The sequence below is a fragment of the Amblyraja radiata genome, chromosome 20, assembly GCF_010909765.2.
Source record: "Amblyraja radiata isolate CabotCenter1 chromosome 20, sAmbRad1.1.pri, whole genome shotgun sequence".
NCBI classification, from domain to species: domain Eukaryota; kingdom Metazoa; phylum Chordata; class Chondrichthyes; order Rajiformes; family Rajidae; genus Amblyraja; species Amblyraja radiata.
In genome coordinates, this window is record NC_045975.1 from 40,525,678 (window position 1) to 40,544,600 (window position 18,923).

The window sequence follows — 18,923 nt, forward strand, 5'->3', positions numbered from 1 at the left end:
ACTAAACTAAATTAAACCTCGGTTTAGAGTCTTGTTCGACACGTCAGTTGATACCCTATAGAGGTATAGGGTCACCAATCCTTTCCACATTCACTCTATCTATGCCTTTCATTATTCTGTAAGTTTCAATGTGATCCCCCCTCAACCTTCTAAACTCCAGCGAGTAGAGGCCCAGTACCGTCAAACGCTCACCATGTGCTAACCCACTCATTCCTGAATCATTCCTTTAAATCTCCTCTGGCCCCTCTCCAAAGCCAGCACATCCTTCCTTAGATATGGTGTCCAAATGTGCTCACAGTACTGCAAATGGGGGCTGACCAGCACCTTATAGCGCCTCAGCATTGTATCTCTCCTTATAGAGCCTTATAGAGCCTCAGCATTACATCTCTCCTTATAGAGCCTCAGCATTGCATCTCTCCTTATAGAGCCTTATAGAGCCTCAACATTACAAGTCTTGCCTAAAGGTTTATAGTTAAATCTGCCGACTAATCTTTTTCACTTTTATTGATTAGTACTCCGTTTCTTCCATTTCTCCTTCTCACTGGCTTTTTGTTCTCTCGTATACCTGTATTATTTATTTAAGACAAACTTAAAGGAATTATTTAACTTCTCTGCCATTCTCCATATTTAATTATCATGTCTCTGCCTGTAAAGGCCCACACCTGCCATCTTTAGCATTATCCTCCTACTGTCCATTTTATGTTCACACCATTCGAGGCATAGTATGAAAACAGGCCTTTCGGCCCACCTTACCCATGCCAAGCGAGATTTATTCTAGTCCCATTTGCTCACATTTGGCCCATATCTCTTCAAATCTTTCCTATCCACATGTGCCCGTCCAAGTGTTTTTTAAATTATGTTATAGCACCTGTTTTAAATATCTCCTCTGGCAGCTCCTACTATATACATACCACCCTGTGTGTGGAAAAAGTTGACCCTCTGGTTCCTCTTGAATATTGCCCCTCTCACCTTAACTCTATGTCCTCTGGTTCTTGATTTCCACATCTCTGGGTAAAAGGCTGTGCATTCATCCTCATCATTGTGCACACCTTGTCTTGTATTCCATCTGGCATTTCTTTATCAATTTATTGGTTCTCCGTGTTCTAAATACTCCCATTCTTCAGGTCAAAAACTATTTCTGACAACTTATGAGCTTTTTAACACCCTTTATTCCTCATGCCAGCCATGGATAATTCACAGTTTTTTGTTAGGTTTTTGTACATTAAAATAATTGTCTTAATTGTTCTTGATGTCAGATCAAAGGGAAGGTAAAGGTGCCAAAATGGAAGCCGAAAATAATGCCTTTTGAAGACGATCAAGGAAATGCTGAACCTGGTGAAGCAATTCCACGCATTGTGCAAGGTAAATAAAAATCGTTTTGCTCTGACATATCCATAAGGAAACAACTATTTATTGGGAACTGAATGAACATATTACTTGAAATGAAGTAGTCACCAAAAAGTGCATCATTTGAAAGCCACTTTTCTATAGAAACATAGAAACATAGAAAATAGATGCAGGAGTAGTCCATACCCCCTGATCCCTTTAGCCACAAGGGCCACATCTAACTTAAATATAGCCAATGAACTGGCCTCAACTACATCTGTGGCAGAGAATTCCAGAGATTCACCGTGTGAAAAATGTTTTTCTCATCTCGGTCCTAAAAGATTTCCCCCTTATCCTTAAACTGTGACCCCTTGTTCTCGACTTCCCCAACATCGAAAACAATCTTCCTGCATCTAGCCTGTCCAACCCCTTAAGAATTTTGTAAGTTTCTATAAGATCCCCTCTCAATCTTCTAAATTCTAGAGAGTACAAGCCGAGTCTATCCAGTTTTTCTTTATATGAGAGTCCTGACATCCCAGGAATCAGCCTGGTGAACCTTCTCTGTACTCCCTCTATGGCAAGAATGTCTTTCCTCAGATTAGGAGACCAAAACTGTACATAATACTCCAGGTGTGGTCTCACCAAGACCCTGTACAACTGCAGTAGAACCTCCTTGCTCCTATACTCAAATCCTTTTGCTATGAATGCTAACATACCATTCACTTTCTTCACTGTCTGCTGCACCTGCATGCGTACTTTCAATGACTGGTGTACCATGACACCCAGGTATCGTTGCATCTCCCCTTTTCCTAATCGGCCACCATTCAGATAACAGTCTACTTTCCTGTTTTTACCACCAAATTGGATAACCTCACATTTATCCACATTATACTGCATCTGCCATGCATTTGCCCACTCACCCAACCTATCCAAGTCACCTTGCAGCCTTCTAGCATCCTCCTAGCATCCTCCTCACAGCTAACACTGCCATCCAGCTTTGTGTCATCCCGCAAACTTGGAGATGTTGCATTCAATTCCCTCGTCCAAATCATTAATATATTGTAAATAGCTGGGGTCGCAGCACTGAGCTTTGCGGTACCCCACCAGTCACTGCCTGCCATTCTGAAAAGGACCCGTTTACTCCTACTCTTTGCTTCCTGTCTGCCAGCCAGTTCTCTATCCACATCAATACTGAACCCCCAATACCGTGTGCTTTACATATTTCTCACATTTAATGATTCAATAGTACTTTATTGTCTCATGTATCTAGGTAGAGTGAAATTCATGTATTGTATACAGTTCAGTAACAATCTTGTTGTAAATGGGGCACAATCATACTGAAGTACAGGAGTGTGAGATTAGTAGATCACATTGAGGCACTACACGATAGTCACCATGTTTCCAGCGACATCTTGTGCCCTTCAAGTTCAGAGTTATTAAAAATGTGCGAGTCTCAACTTGGCCATAAAGGCACATTGTCCAGGCGGCGGCAATGGGTTGGAGTTGCAGGGGTCAGCTTGACCAGGCGATGTGTCGATGTCCTCCACCATTGCTCCGCTGCTCCTTGCTGATGCAGGCTGCATCTGATCCACACGCATGGCCAGTGGGTTGTAGTTGCAGGGGTCAGCTTGACCAGGCGATGTGTCGATGCCCTCCACCGTTGCTCCGCTGCTCCGTTGCGATGCAGACTGCATCTGATCCACACGCATGGCCATTTGGAACGGCGTCTGATCTAATTGGAATTTGGAAGGGGGTGGGATGGAGAGAGCGGGAAACCAAGGGTTATTTGAAGTCAATATTCATGCCGCTGCCCAAGCGAAAGGTGTGGTGCTGTTCCTCCAATTCGTGCTGGGCCTGACTCTGACATTGGAGGAGGCCCAGGTCAGTATGGGACTGGGAGGGGGATTTAAAGTGTTTAGTAATTGGGAGATCATGTAGGTTTAGGTCGACTGAGCGGAGTCGAGGATCGAACCTGGATCTCTGACGTTGTGGGGCAGCAACTCTACCATCTGTGTCACTGTGCCTCCCTTCTCTGTATGGAAACCCAATCACAGATTAGGCAACCGGTTTGCAGAGCCAGCCGTTACATTTAGTATCCCAAGGGTGAAGCAGTGCGACTATTCTCGTGGGGTAGTTACGTCTTTTTAATGGAAAGTCTTTCATTATCTGAAATGTCAAAAAATTAATATGATTATCTATTATTAATTAAATTAATATAGCATTAAGACATGGAATTAGAGTCCAAATAATGCCTAGAATAATACAATATGATAAATGTCATTAGAGCTAAATATACAAAAGATATTTTGCAAACTATGACTTACACCCTGCACTACGATGTAAGTTGATTGGAAAAACTCAATGACTTGTTTTCAGAAGAATTTAGATTTGTAATTAGTTTGTACTTTTGGTGATGATCAGAAAATGTTATTCTTCAACTTTTAACTTGGTATATTTCTCATTTATCCTTTTTTGCAGAACATATCAATCAGGATGCTTGCCAGCAATTGCCACCATTGCTGGCAAGCGCGAGAGTAACCAGTGATACCTGGGTTACATTTGTGCTCATCTGGAAGTGAACCGTTCAATCATTGGCAGGTATTCCGTCCCTTAATCTTAAACGTTGTCCCTTTCATTCTGAAATGTGTGCATCCACATTTAGCTAAATGGGAGGATTCAATGTTCATGCTGTTGGGTTGTAAAATACCCAAGTGGAATATAAGGTGTTCTTCCACTTTTGAGTGTGGCCTCACTCTTATTGATGGAGGTGGCCTAGGATTGGAGGTTCACTCAAGGAAGAGGGGGTTCAAAGAGCCTAGCACCCAGGACATCTGGCAGGCCTTGGTCAACTGAGTGCATGTATTTGGTGGATCAGTCGCCTGATCTACACTTGTTCTTGACGATGGTAGGAGACCACATCGGGAGGCTGAGTGTGGTGGATGGGGTTGGAGGACGTGCGTGTGAGCCCCGCCTCAATAGACAATATCAAATAGACAATAGGTGCAGGAGAAGGCCATTCGGCCCTTCGAGCCAGCACCGCCATTCAATGTGATCATGGCTGATCATCCCAATCAGTACCCCGTTCCTGCCTTCTCCCCATATCCCCTGACATATCTTTAAGAGCCCTATCTAGCTCTCTCTTGAAAGTATCCAGAGAACCGGCCTCCACCTCCCTCTGAGGCAGAGAATTCCAGACACTCACAACTCTCTGTGTGAAAAAGTGTTTCCTCATCGTTCTAAATGGCTTACACCTTATTCTTAAAGTGTGGCCCCTGGTTCTGGACTCCCCCAACATCGGTAACATGGTTCCTAACTCTAGCGTGTCCAAACCCTTTGTAATCTTATATTTTACAGATTATAATATAATCTGGAACTGGATTATAATATAATCTCCACTGGAAGGGCATCCTGAGGTCCCTGGATGGATGTGAGTGAGGGGTATAGCACCACCTGCGGTCGTAGGAGAAACTACCTGGGAGGAAGAGGTGATATGGGTGTCATTGCCTTGGGTAATCTCCCCTGCACAGATTCCAACCTTGTAGTTGCTCAGCCCTGTACTGCTCCTTACTATCTCCTTCCCAAATCCCCCCTCTCCCCTGCCCCCTCCCTTCTGGCCTACATCTGAGATACGTCTCGCACTCTTCCACACATCAATAACTTTCAATTCCTAGGCCCCCATTCCCTCAACTTCACCATGGACCTTCAGTCCCTTTATAATTCTATTCCCCACTAGGAAGGTCTTGGAGCCCTCCCTCGGGTTCCTCCTCCAGAGACCCATTCAGTTCCCCTCTGTTAACACGCTCCTCCATCTGGTGGAACTTGTCCTCGCTCTCAACATCTTACATTTTGACTCCTTTTACTTTCTTCAAGTTAAAGGTGTGACCATGGGCAGCACCTTTACCCCAACAATGCATTTATTTTCATTGGTTATAATCAAACAGTCCTTATTCCAAACATACACTACTGCTCCACTCTTTCTCCACTGCATCACGGCTGCCTGCCTGCCTCCTGCACCCATACACAACTTGCTGATTTCATTCACTTTTCCGGTAACTTCCACCCTGTCCTCAAATTCACTTGGAACATCTCTGACATCGCTCTCCCCTTTCTTGATCTCTCCGTCTCCATTACAAGGGACAGATTATTGACAGACATCAACTACTGCACACACACACTGACTCCCACCGACTATACATCATCCCACCCTGCCTCTAGCAACGATGCCATCCCCTACGCTCAATTTCACCATCCCTGTTGCATCTGCTCTCAAGATGAGGCTTTCCACTCGAGGACATCCTCATTCTTTAGCAAACATTGTTCTCCCTGCTGTCATATGTATATATGGATCCTTCACCTGTATCTCCTGTGTTCTGTAGTTCTTCTCTCACTCCCCCTCTCCCCAAATGAACAAGGATAGAGTTACCCTACTCCTTACCTTTCATACCACCCGCCTCCATATCTGTCATTTCAGCCACCTACATTACCACTACCAGTCACCTCTTACCATCCTTATCCACGGAGACTGCTCCCTCCACACTCCTTCGCTCCCACACAAACAAACCATCCCCTCTCAGGTACTTTCCCCAGCAACTGCAAGAGATGTAATACCTGTTCCTATACTTCCTCCATATATACCCTGCAATTCAGTTCTCACTCTCCCCCCCCCCCCCCCCCCCCCCCCCCCACCCCTCCCCCCAGGCCACAGACGGAATAAGCATAAAGCTCCCCTTGTCCTGGTCCTTTGCTTTTTATTCCACCAGCCTTTGCAACTTCCCATGCCGCACCTTTCCGCACAGGCTGCTCCCTCTGCAACTCTTTGGTTCACTTATCCTTTCCCACCTGCATGACCACCTTTCCCGATATTTTTCCCTGTAGCCACAAGAGATGCATCCTCTGCAAATTTACTAACCATGCTTTTGTACATTAGATGGGAATGTACTAGGCATGATTAGTAAGTTTTCAGATGATACTAAAGTGAGCAGCTTTATACACAGTGAAGGTGGTGATCAAAAATGACAGCAGGATCTTGATCAGCTGGGCAAGTGGGCTGAAGAATGGCTAATGGACCTTAATGCAGGTAATTGTGAGGGAGGTTTGCATTGTGAAGTCTAACCAGGGCTGGATGAATGGTGGGGCTGTGGGAAATGTAGAGCAGAGGACTTCTAGTACAGCTAAACGGTTCCATGAAAGTGGCAGCCAGCACAGGTAGCTAGGGTGGTAAAGAAAACTTTTGTTACATTGGCCTTCATCAGTGTAGAAGTTGGACATTATGATGCAATTGTGCAAGACATTAGTGAGCCTACATTTAGAGCATTGTGTCCAAACTCATCAGCTCTTCCAAACCCACTACCTGCTCCCTCGACCCTCTCCCCACTCCCCTGCTGAAGTCCTGCCTCACCGTTCTCTGCCCCTACCTCACTAATCTCTTCAACTCCTCATTGTACCAAGGAATTGTCCCCTCCGCTTTCAAAACTGCTGCTGTCACACCAATCTTAAAGAAACCTGGTCTTGATCCCTCCTCTCTCATTAACTACCGCCCAATCTCAAACCTCCCCTTTCTTTCAAAAACCCTGGAGCGTATCATTGCGTCACAACTTAATTCCCACCTCTTTGCGTATAACCTACTTGGACCCCTCCAATCTGGCTTTCGTCCCCTCCATAGCACAGAAACTGCTCTCCTCAAAGTCCTCAACGACCTCCTCACCTCTGCTAACACTGGTTCCCTCAACATCCTCATCCTCCTCGACCTGAGCGCAGCCTTCGATACAGTGAATCATAACATCCTGCTCACCAGACTCAAAGACCTCGGCATTGATGGTTCTGCACTCAGCTGGCTCCGTTCCGACCTTTCCAACAGATCCCACTTCATCTCTCTCCATAACCACACCTCTGCTACAGCCACAGTCACTCAAGGCGTTCCCCAAGGCTCCGTACTCGGCCCCCTCCTCTTCATCATCTACATCCTCCCCCTTGGTCAGATACTCCGCCACTTCAACCTGGACTTCCACTGTTACGCCGATGAAACCCAGATCTACCTCGGCACCAAATCCCCCCACAACCCCCCCCCCCCCCCCCCCCCTCTCGCATATCAACTTCTGTTTGTCAGCTATAAAAACCTGGATGCAACATAACTTCCTCAAACTCAACAGCGATAAACAGAATTCCTCCTCATAGGCTCCAAATCCACACTCAGCAAAATCAATAACCCCACTCTCACCATCGACGGCACCACTGTCTCCCCATCTCCCCAGGCCCGCAACCTTGGCGTGATCTTTGATTCCACCCTCTCCCTTGAACCTCACATCCGCCATGTCATTAAAACCTCCTTCTTTCACCTCCGCAACATCGCCAAACTCAGACCCTCTCTCACACCTCCCGCTGCTGAAAGACTTATCCATGCCTTCATCTCCTCCCGACTGGACTACTGCAACTCACTTCTCCTTGGCATCAGCTCCACCTACATCAACCGACTCCAACTGGTCCAGAACGCAGCCGCCCGACTCATCACCCACACCAAATCCTGGCATCACATCACTCCAGTCCTCAAACAACTTCACTGGCTTCCCATCTCCCACCGGATCACCTACAAAATCCTGGTCCTCACCTACAAAGCCCTCCACCATCTGGCCCCCCCATATCGCACTGACCTCCTCTCCCCCTACCAACCCTCACGGTCCCTCAGATCCACATCAGCCGGTCTCCTCTCCATCCACAAGTCCAACCTCCGCAGTTTTGGGGACAGAGCCTTCTCCAGGGCAGCTCCCAGGCTCTGGAACTCCCTCCCCCAACTGATCCGCAATTCCGTGTCCCTCACCATCTTCCAGTCCCGCCTCAAGACCCATCTCTTCACCTCTGCCTATCCTTAGCCCCACGTCCCCCTCCCTTTTCATCTGTGCTTGAATTGCCTCATATTGTGTTTTGTATTGAATTCTGTCTTTAATCTGTGTACTAGTCATGTCTCTACTATTTATTTCATTCCCCTTACTTGTTTTTCCTCTACTTGCTAAATTTTTGTAAGGTGTCCTTGAGACGCTTGAAAGGCGCCCATAAATACAATTTATTATTATTATTATTATTAATTTTGGTCAGGGATGCCATTAAGAGTCCAGAGAAGATTTATTAGGTTGTTGCCAGGACTCGAGGGCTTGATCTCGGAGAGGGAATCTAGGGAGAGATGGAATCGAGGTATTTGGAGATTAGTTGAGTGCAGCAGTGTGAAACAATGAGTTAGCCAAGCCTGTCCAATCTGTGGATTTTGGGACTGAGACCATAAGGTTGGAGTTGTGGATGGGAGATCAGCAGCGGGTGATGACCCACCCAAACCACCACCTCCCTCTCCAGGTACTTTCTCCAGGAACCAGAGGAAATGTAACACTGATCCCTATACTTCCTCACATCCATCCAGGAATCCCAAAGTCCTTCAAGGTGAGACGAGGTGTCACATGCACGTCCTCTACCCTCTACTACATTCTGTGCTCCTGATGTGGCCTCCTTTACTTCTGCACCAAGGCCAAACTTAGACTGGGCAACCTTTTTGTCAAATACATACATCTGGTCCACCAAGGCCAGTTAGATCTCCAGGTTCCTTACCATTTTATCTCCCCGTCCCATTCCCATTGCCATACTGACTTTTCTGTCCTGGGCCTCCTCCATTACCAGAATGAGGCCACCTCGTATTCTTTCAGCACCTTTATTTTGCTTGGGTAGCTTCACTGCATGTCCCCCTCCCCCTCCCCTCCAGATAGAGCAAAGATGGTCCTTGCGTATCTCCCCTCCACATCCAGCATACCATTCTCCGAAAATTCCGCCATCCCACTACCAGTCACATCTTCTCATCGCCACTCTTTTCCCCTTCCCGCAGAGACCGCTCTCTCTGCAATTCTTTGGTTCACCCTTTTCTTCCCATCCAAACCATCCCTTCCCCCAGATATTTTTCTCTGCAAACACAGGAGACGTGTCATTTGCAAACTTGCATGCATTTGTACATAGTTGAGAATGTACAAGGCTGATAAGTAAGCTTTCAGATGACACTAAAGTAGGTAGTATTGTAGGCGGTGACGCTGGTTATGATAAATTACAGCAGGATCTTGCTCAGCTGGGAAAATGGGCTAAAGAATGGCTAATGGAGTTTAATGCAGATAAGTGTGAGGTGTTGTATTTTGTTGGTCCACAGCATTTCCCGGATACAAGCAGGATGGACGGCATTGGTGGGCTGCAGGACCCCAGCGTTTGTGGTAGTAACACCACCTACCTCTACCCAGCTGGAAACCAGCCTTCGGATGGAACCCACAACCGACACAGAGAATGGCCTCGGGTTGCAATGCCAACAGATCCGATGGCTTGCGATCACCGAGACCACCCATATACAGAATCCTCGCAGCCCGCTCGTGCTTGCTCAGCCCGAAAGTGCGTAATAGGAGCATCTTCAGGCCGTCATACCGGCGGCAGGCAAAGTAAATGAACGAGATGACCAGCCGTGTCATTATCCAAGGCCCCGGCCACGTAATAATATTTTGTGTCGTCAGCAGTAATGTGCTGAATATGAAATAGAGCCTCGGCCTGCTCCAACCATACGTGAGGCTGCAACGTCCAAAACACGGTGGGGCAATTTAACCGCAACGGCGTTCTGCTGAGCCGGAGGGCTGGCGACTGCATCGGGCCGGCTGTTAGCTGCTTTCATTGTGGAATCCAAAACCACAGTTTGGAAAATGTCGAGGTCACCAATAAAGCGTAATAAAGTGAGCCACTCGTTGTGAACTCAAGGACAAGCTTTATTAAACAAAAACTAATTTCAAAACAATAGCAGTGTTGCTGAGCCCAGAGTAACTGCGTGTCATTGCAGCAGGGCACTCCCTCGACTTCCTTTCCAACCCCCGCCCCTCTTACCACACGATGACGAGGGTTTGATTAACCAGTGGCCCGGCCACCAAATGGCGCCACAAGTGTAATTTTTATAAAAAGTGCACTCATTCGTTTCCATCAGTTCTTGTAAAATGAAATCTTTATAGTCCAATCGTTCAAAAAAATAATGATTACAAATTAAATATGATTTATTACTATGTGCAAACTTTATTAAAGGTAATTGTTTTGAAATATTTTGAATACTTTTTTTATAACATAATATTTATCTAGTTATTTAATCACAATCCTATTCAGTGAGCAACTGAAAACAGGAACAGAATGACAGGCAGTGGCGAGTGGAGTGCCGCAAGGCTCCGTGTTGGGGCCGCAACTGTTTACCTTATATATTCATGATTTGGAAAAGGGAATTAGGAGCAACACTAGCACGTTTGCGGATGACACAAAGCTGGGTGGCAGTGTAAACTGTGAAGTGGATGTTAGGAGGTTGCAGGGTGACCTGGACAGGTTGAGGGTGTGGGCAGATGCGTGGCAGATGCAGTATAATATAGATAAATGTGAGGTTACCCACTTTGGCGGCAAAAACAAGGGGGCAGATTATTATCTCAATGGGGTTAGGTTGGGTAAGGGGGAGGTGCAGTGAGACCTGGGTGTCCTAGTACACCGGTCACTGAAAGTTGGCATGCAGGTACAGCAGGCAGTGAAGAAAGCTAATGGAATGTTGGCCTTCATAACAAGAGGATTTCAGTATAGGAGTAAAGAGGTTCTTCTGCAGTTGTATAGGGCTTTGGTGAGACCACATCTGGAGTATTGTGTACAGTTTTGGTCTCCTAATTTGAGGAAGGACATCCTTGTGATTGAGGCAGTGCAGCGTAGGTTCACGAGATTGATACCTGGGATTGCGGGACTGTCATATGAGGAAAGATTGAAAAGACTAGGCTTGTATTCACTGGAGTTTAGAAGGATGAGGGGGTATCTTATAGAAACATACACAATTATAAAAGTACTGGACAAGCTAGAGGCAGGAAAAATGTTCCCAATGTTGGGCGAGTCCAGAACCAGGGGCCACTTTCTTAGAATAAAGGGGAGGTCATTTAAGACTGAGGTGAGAAAAAACTTTTTCACCCAGAGAGTTTTGAATTTATGGAATTCCCTGTCACAGAGGGCAGTGGAGGCCAAATCACTGGATGGATTTAAGAGAGTGTTAGATAGGACTCTAGGGGCTAGTGGAGTCAAGGGATATGGGGAGAAGGCAGGCACGGGTTATTGATAGGGGACGATCAGCCATGATCACAATGAATGGCGGTGCTGGCTCGGGGCCGAATAGCCTTCTCCTACCAGTTTTCTATGTCTATGTTTCTAATAGCAGGACTCAATGTCACCAACTACATAAGGGCAGGTTCAGTTGTGCAGCTGAAAGCAGCGAGCATCCTGGAGTGACAGCTCCTTATGGGTGTATAGAAAGGAAGGCAGACACTAGTGGAGCAGTCGTGAGTGGTGAGGCTATGTGGAGGGTAAGTGCGAGGCTTTGCATCAACAGGCTTTGGCATAAAGGGTTACAGCAGGAAAAGGTACAGTCTTTTTTCTTGCATTAATCTTCCCTGGTCTGGTGCAGTGAAGATGGCAGTTAAAGCAACAATATGGTTCTCCTGCAGGATGTGGAAAGTCAGCGAGACTTCCAGTGTCCTTGAGGGCTACACCTGTAAGAGGTGCTTCCAGCTGCATCCACTTCCAGACCGTGTTATGGAACTGCAGCAGCACCCGGGCAACCTCTGGGTCATCTAGGAGACTGAATAGGTCATAGATGGGAGTTACAATGAGGTGGTGAATTTTGGGATAGGAGAAGAATGTCGATGGGTTACAACCAGGGAAGGGATAGGTAGAGAATGTACAAATATCTGGGGCCATTTCCCTCTGATGGGTATCCCTGTTTGGAATAAATATGCTGGGAGATTGTCAGGCAGCTATAATAGAAGTTCCCAATATTGACTGCAACTGCCAAAGCACCACGGCCTTAGATGAGTTGGAATTTATCAAATGTCTTTCAAGAAAGTTTCCTTACGCAATATGTAAAGGGCCACAAAAGGGACAGGCAATGCTTGACCTACTCTTAGGGAATTGGTGGGAGGGCCTTTTGGGAACAGCAACCACAAAAAAACTATAGCCTTTGAAATAGTTATGGATAAGGACCGGGTGAGAAGGCACCAGTTAAAATTCTGAATTGGGGCAACTTTGATAGAATGAGACAGGAACTTGCTAAAGTTGATTGGAGGAGGATAAGGATTTCTAGAAAGTAGGATGGTTTTAAAAGTGATGGGGAGAGTTCAAAGCATGCATGTTCCAGTTAGAGTGAAGGGCAAGGCAGCTGGGAGTTGGGGAAAGCTGGTGAGTGGGGAAAGATTTAATAGGAAACAGAGGAGCAACTTTTTAACTTGGATGAGTGGTGGGTATATGGAACGAGCTGCCAGAGGAGGAGGTAGTTGAGGCAGGGACAATAATGTAATTAAACAAAACCCAACAACATTGGACAGATATGTGGATAAGGGGTAGAGTGATGTGGGCCAAATAAGGACAAATGGAACTAGCTTAGATGGGCATTTTGGTCGGCATAGACGGGTTGGACTGAAGCTCCTGTTTTGCTGCTGTATGACTACGTATATCCTAACTTGCTAACAAGTTTATTAGCTTCTCCAAAGTCAATTCTGCACCAATATTTCATATGCTGCAATATATGTTGTACCCAGAAACTGATGTCTTATATTTTTAAACAACTTATTAAAGTTCAGGATTTGATTTAATAACAAGTTCTTTTGATTTTTTTGTTTGCAATAAAATAATTACTCTTAAAAGTGTTGGATAGTGTTTTCTCTGTAATTAGCAAAAGAGAGCTGTTATTTTTGGGGGAACTGAGAAGGAAATGGACAGTTGACAATTTTGGGTCAAGGCCCTCGTCTACACTGGAAGACTGGACCCGGACCCTTCATCTCTCGAGTAATAAGTTTGGTGACAAATGTAAAATTGAGCATGATTTCGAGAACCCAGATTGAGCATTTCTAGCAGGTGAATTAAATCCATTCCACATTCTAGGTCTGTTTCATGCTGGTGTGAAATAACACATAGGATGATCAATTTTGCTGATAACGAGAGTGTCAGCTTTAGCTCTGCAAGGCCCATAATTGCTTGCTGTAGCAACAGTTAATGGTGTAAATAATTCTGTTCATTAGACATAGAGGCTTAAAAAATCTTTGCAGCTATTTCATTCAAGATCTTGTAATTCCAGTTATAAGCCCTGCCTCCTGATTGACATGAATCACACAGATGCATCACTTCTTTGCCTTCTGAAATGATAGTGAGAATATGCAGAACTGGGGATACTCTCGGATTAAAGGGTGAAGTATTCTGTCTCCTGGAGATTATGGGATACCTCGTGGCATATTGAAGTTAAATTTAGTTACGTTTTGCTTTCCTTACTGTGACATCATCATTCTTGTAAAACCTGTGATAATCGATGCTATTGTGATTGGCTCAGATGTATTTTAATGTATATGATTGAAATCGGGTGGAAAGATTGTCCCCAACTATATAACCATGTGATACTGTAGTTGCTGGTCTAGAATTACTGCGCATTGTAAGTTAACTCCCACTATATCAACCATATATATATGCTAATTCCTTTGTTTGAGCACATGTGTTTCTCCATGATCCACTGGGAGAGCTTCCCAGGGGGGAACAGAGAAACATGGTTACCATGGTGAAATAAAGGACTTTAAGTTTTCTAGTCGGTGTTTTCACTGAACGAACTAAGGGGTAAATACCGGAATTGGCAATAGGAACATCAGAATAATTGCAAACTGTTGAGATTTATCCTGCAAAATTCTTCCAAGTCACAAAATGTTGTTCCTGTGGTGGTTAATTCTTCATCAGATTGTTATTCAATGTATATATATCTACACTATTACTAAAAGTCTCATATTGACCACTTCCTGTCTATGTTGTAAATACATTTTAGAAAAAACGCTACCGTATATCACTATGTTTTTTTGGCCATCTTACTCACCGTCCTCCTCTCCTCCAACAGCCCCAAGGTTTTTTCCGATCGGTGAAATAATAAAAAAGTTATGAATGTTTAAAAAATCACGAGATCAGCTGATTGGTTCTCGCCTCACAGTCAGCATGATGAAGGTCATGCCCCTTTCGGGGGGGCAAGGAGAGTAAAGCCCTGGAGGCCGGACATGAGTCAGTAACTCTGGAAGACCGTGAGTGAGAGTTGAGTCCAGAACTGTGATTCTACGCCATGTGTGAACTGAACTAAACTGTGTCTGTGCCGTGCTGATTGAACTGTGCCTGCCCTGTGAGTGAATTGAACTGTGCCTGCCCCATGAGTAAATTGAACTGTGCCTGCCCCGTGAGGGACCTGCATTGTTAGCCCTGCATTGTGCTTTACTTGAAATGGAATGGATTGAATTGTTGGCCCTGCACTGTGACGAAAATGGAATGGATTGAATTGTTGGCCCTGCACTGCGCTTGACTTGAATGGATTGAATTGTTGGACCTGCACTGTGCTTGACTTGAAATGGAATGGATTGAATTGTGGGCCCTGTACTGTGCTTGACTTGAAATGGAATGGATTGAATTATTGGCCCTGCACTGTGCCTGACTTGAAATGGAATGTATTGAATTGGTGACCCCCATACCAAGAGTAGGAATAAACGGATCCTTTTCAGAATGGCAGGCAGTGACAGTGTGGTACCGCAAGGCTCAGTGCTGGGACCCCAGCTATTTACAATATATATTAATGATTTGGACGAGGGAATTGAATGCAACATCTCCAAGTTTGCGGATGACACGAAGCTGGGGTGCAGTGTTAGCTGTGAGGAGGATTCTAGGAGGCTGCAAGGTGACCTGGATAGGCTGGGTGAGTGGGCAAATGCATGGTAGATGCAGTATAATGTGGATAAATGTGAGGTTATCCACTTTGGTGGCAAAAACAGGAAAGTAGACTTATATCTGAATGGTGGCCGATTAGGAAAAGAGGAGATGCAACGAGACCTGGGTGTCATGGTACACCAGTCATTGAAAGTAGGCATGCAGGTGCAGCAGGCAGTGAAGAAAGTGAATGGTATGTTAGCATTCATAGCAACAGGATTTGAGTATAGGAGCAGGGAGGTTCAACTGCAGTTGTACAGGGTCTTGGTGAGACCACACCTGGAGTATTAGAGGGAGTACAGAGAAGGTTCACCAGACTGATTCCTGGGATGTCTGGACTTTCATACGAAGAAAGACTGGATAGACTCGGCTTGTACTCGCTAGACTTTAGAAGATTGAGGGGGGATCTTATAGAAACTTACAAAATTCTTAAGGGGTTGGACAGGCAAGATGCAGGAAGATTGTTCCCGATGCTGGGGAAGTCCATAACAAGGGGTCACAGTTTAAGGATAAGGGGGAAATCTTTTAGGACCAAGATGAGAAAAACATTTTTCACACAGAGAGTGATGAATCTCTGGAATTCTCCGCCACAGAAGGTAGTTGAGGCCAGTTCATTGGCTATATTTAATAGGGAGTTAGATGTGGCCCTTGTGGCTAAAGGGACCAGGGGGTATGGAGAGAAGGCAGGTACAGGATACTGAGTTGGATGATCAGCCATGATCATATTGAATGGCGGTGCAGGCTCGAAGGGCCAAATGGCCTACTCCTGCACCTATTTTCTATGTTTCTATGTCCCCCACACACACCCTCCCCCACACCCCCCTTCCCCCACAACCCCTCCCTCACACACCCCCTCCCAAACAAATCCCCTCCCCCACACACACCCTCCCCACACACCCCCTTCCGCACACCCCCTTCCCCCACACCCTCCCTCCCCCAGACCCCTCCCGCACACCCACCCCCACACCCCATTTCCTGCACACACACCCTCCCCCACACACCCTCTCCCAAATAAACCCCTCCCCCACACAACCCCGTCCACATACACCCCCTGCCCAACACCCCCTCCCCCACACACCCCCTCCCTCACACACACCCCCTTTCCCACACAACCCCCTCAGTCACACGCCCCCATTCCTCGCCACCACCCCTCCCCCCCTTCCCCACACACCCCTCCACCACACCCCTCAGCCACACACCCCCTCCCCCACACCCCCATTCACCAAACCCCCCCTTCCCCACACCCCCCACTCCTCCACTTCCCCCCACATCCCACTCCCCCATTCTGCCACACCCCCTCCCCACACATCCTCCTCCCTCACAACCCCTCCTCCACACCATCCTCCTCCCTCCCCCCTCCCCCCTCCCCCACACACCCCTCCCCCACACACCCCTCACCCACACCACCCCCCTCACCCACACCCCCCTCCCCCACCCCACCCCCTCCCCCTCACCACCGCCTCCCCCACACCCCCTCCCCCACACACACCCCTCCCCCACACACACCCCTCCCCCACACAAACAAAGTCCTCTTGGTCTGCTTTAGTTTTGTTTAGTCAACATCTTCTTCAAAGCAATAACAAACTGAATATTTAGACAACATCTCTCAACATCCACAAAATTAAAAATGATGTTAGTGCAAAAGGAATTTGTGTCTTATCTTGACTTCAAAACAATCCAAGGTCTTACTGGCTGGATTTCTCCAGACAATGGAAAAACACTTTCTTGCCTATCTTCCAAGCTAGTGGCTCGCATTCATTTATCTTCTTTACAGAAGAGCCATTTAAAATTAAAGCTTTGCAGCCTCAAAATTCAAAGAAATAATAGTCGATTTCTACTCACATTTGTTAAAATGTCTTTAGATCTTCAGATAAATCATGTCTCCGTCGATAAACCTCTAGGCCATGTCTGGCCGCGATCTATTGTCTTCAGTTCCCAGCTGGAACTGGTCCTCTGGCTAAAACCTCTTTTGAGATCCTAGCCTAATTTTCTGTCCCACTCTCTGGGACTGGCTTCACCTCCTGTCAGAGGTATTCTTCGACTTTATGTAGTAGCAGATTTTTATATCGTTCAAGAGATTACTCCCTCTAGCCACTAAGTACACTACATGGTTAAGGAGAATGTCGTAATACGCATGTGAGCTCTTCATTGGACCTTCAGAGCTTCTTCACGGATAAATCTTCATAACACAGTCTTTTGATTAATAGTTTCTTTATTGTTGAAGAAAAACAATAAAATATACATCCGACCTTATATTCTGACTCGTCAAACTCCTCGTGTCTCGGTTAAACGTCACATGGTGGAAGGGTAAACCTTCCCCATGTAAGTTCAAAACTAAACTTAAAACTAGGCTTCTGCACAAGAAACCTAGCTCCAAACACGCCCTTGAATATGTAATAAATCCCACCCACATAATAACAGGCAGTCTAAAATTTAAAGGCACATGCCATAATTAATGACACACTAAGTAAGTTAGTAAGTAAGTTTATTGGCCAAGTATTCACATACAAGGAATCTGCCTTGGTGCTCCACCCACAAGTAACAACATGACATACAGTGACAGTTACAAATGACTCAGAAAACACTAAACATTAATAATAATAAAACATTCATGATACAACACCATTGATCAAGCATGTGAACCAACAAAATACCAGATAAAAGGGGGGCTGCAGATTTTTGGCTGTTGAGTAGAGCAACTACTTGTGGATAAAAAACATTTTTATGTCTGGCTGTTGCAGCTTTGACAGTCCGGAGTCGCCTTCCAGAGGGAAGTGATTCAAAGAGTTTGTGGCCAGGGTGAGAGGGGTCAGAGATGATCTTGCCCGCTCGCTTCCTGGCCCTTGCAGTGTACAGTTCATGAATGGAGGGAAGGTTGCAGCCAATAACCTTCTCTGCTGATCGGACGATTCACTGCAGCCTCCACGTGTCGTGCTTGGTGGCTGAGCCAAACCAGCCCATGATGGAGAAGGTGGGAACAGACTCTACGATGGCCGTGTAGAATTGGACCATCATTTCCTGTGGAAGATTGTGCTTCCTCAGCTGCAGCAGGAAGTACATCCTCTGTTGTGCCATTTTGACTGTGGAGTCGATGGTAGCCCCCCACTTAAGGTCCTTGGAGATGATGGTTCCCAGGAATTTAAAAGACCCCACAGATGTGACTGTGGTGTTGTTGATAGTGTGTGGGGTGAGGGGAGGGGGAGCTCTCTTAAAGTCTACAATCAATTCCACTGTCTTAAGAGCATTGAGCTCTAGGTTGTTGCGATGGCACCAGACCGCCAGCCTTGTCATTTCCTGTCTGTAGGCAGATACTCCCCATCCTGGATCAGTCCAATCAGGGTTATGTTGTCCGCAAACTTGAGAAGCTTGACAGAGGTGTCTGTGGAGGTGCAGTCGTTGATGTGGAGAGAGTAGAGGAGAGGAGAGAGTACGCAGCCTTGCGGTGCTCCTATGTGAGCGTTTACGGGTCCAAGATGTGCTTTCCCAGCCAAAGTAAGCCAAATGGGCACTGGTGGGCGAAGGGTTGGAAACTCAGACCCTTGGACAGGTGAGTGGACAAGACAGGTTTGGAGGGGAGAATGGACCACAAGCAGGGCTGCCAACATTGGGTGAGAGGTGAGAGTGATAAATTGCGAGGGAGTGCAGCAACCGGGGGGGGGGGGGGGGGGGGGAGGAGGGGAGATGGGTACCCCTCCTCCCACAGTATGAAGCTTTTGCATTTTTCAGTTTGAAATTGTGGAATCTGGTGCATACTTTTAACTTACTTACACTTGAATGTAGCATTTATGCTTCAATTTGGATTAGGTGTGAAT

General features: G+C 46.2%; 1 long non-coding RNA gene across 1 annotated transcript; it reads left to right on the top strand.

Moving 5' to 3' along the window:
- The first annotated feature begins 1,270 nt into the window (after positions 1 to 1,270).
- LOC116984332 lies at positions 1,271 to 18,396 on the top strand. The gene is made up of 5 exons (XR_004414987.1): positions 1,271 to 1,362; positions 3,805 to 3,924; positions 12,814 to 12,818; positions 13,130 to 13,135; positions 18,386 to 18,396. It is a non-coding gene; the product is annotated as an uncharacterized LOC116984332 (long non-coding RNA).
- The last annotated feature ends 527 nt before the right edge of the window (positions 18,397 to 18,923 follow it).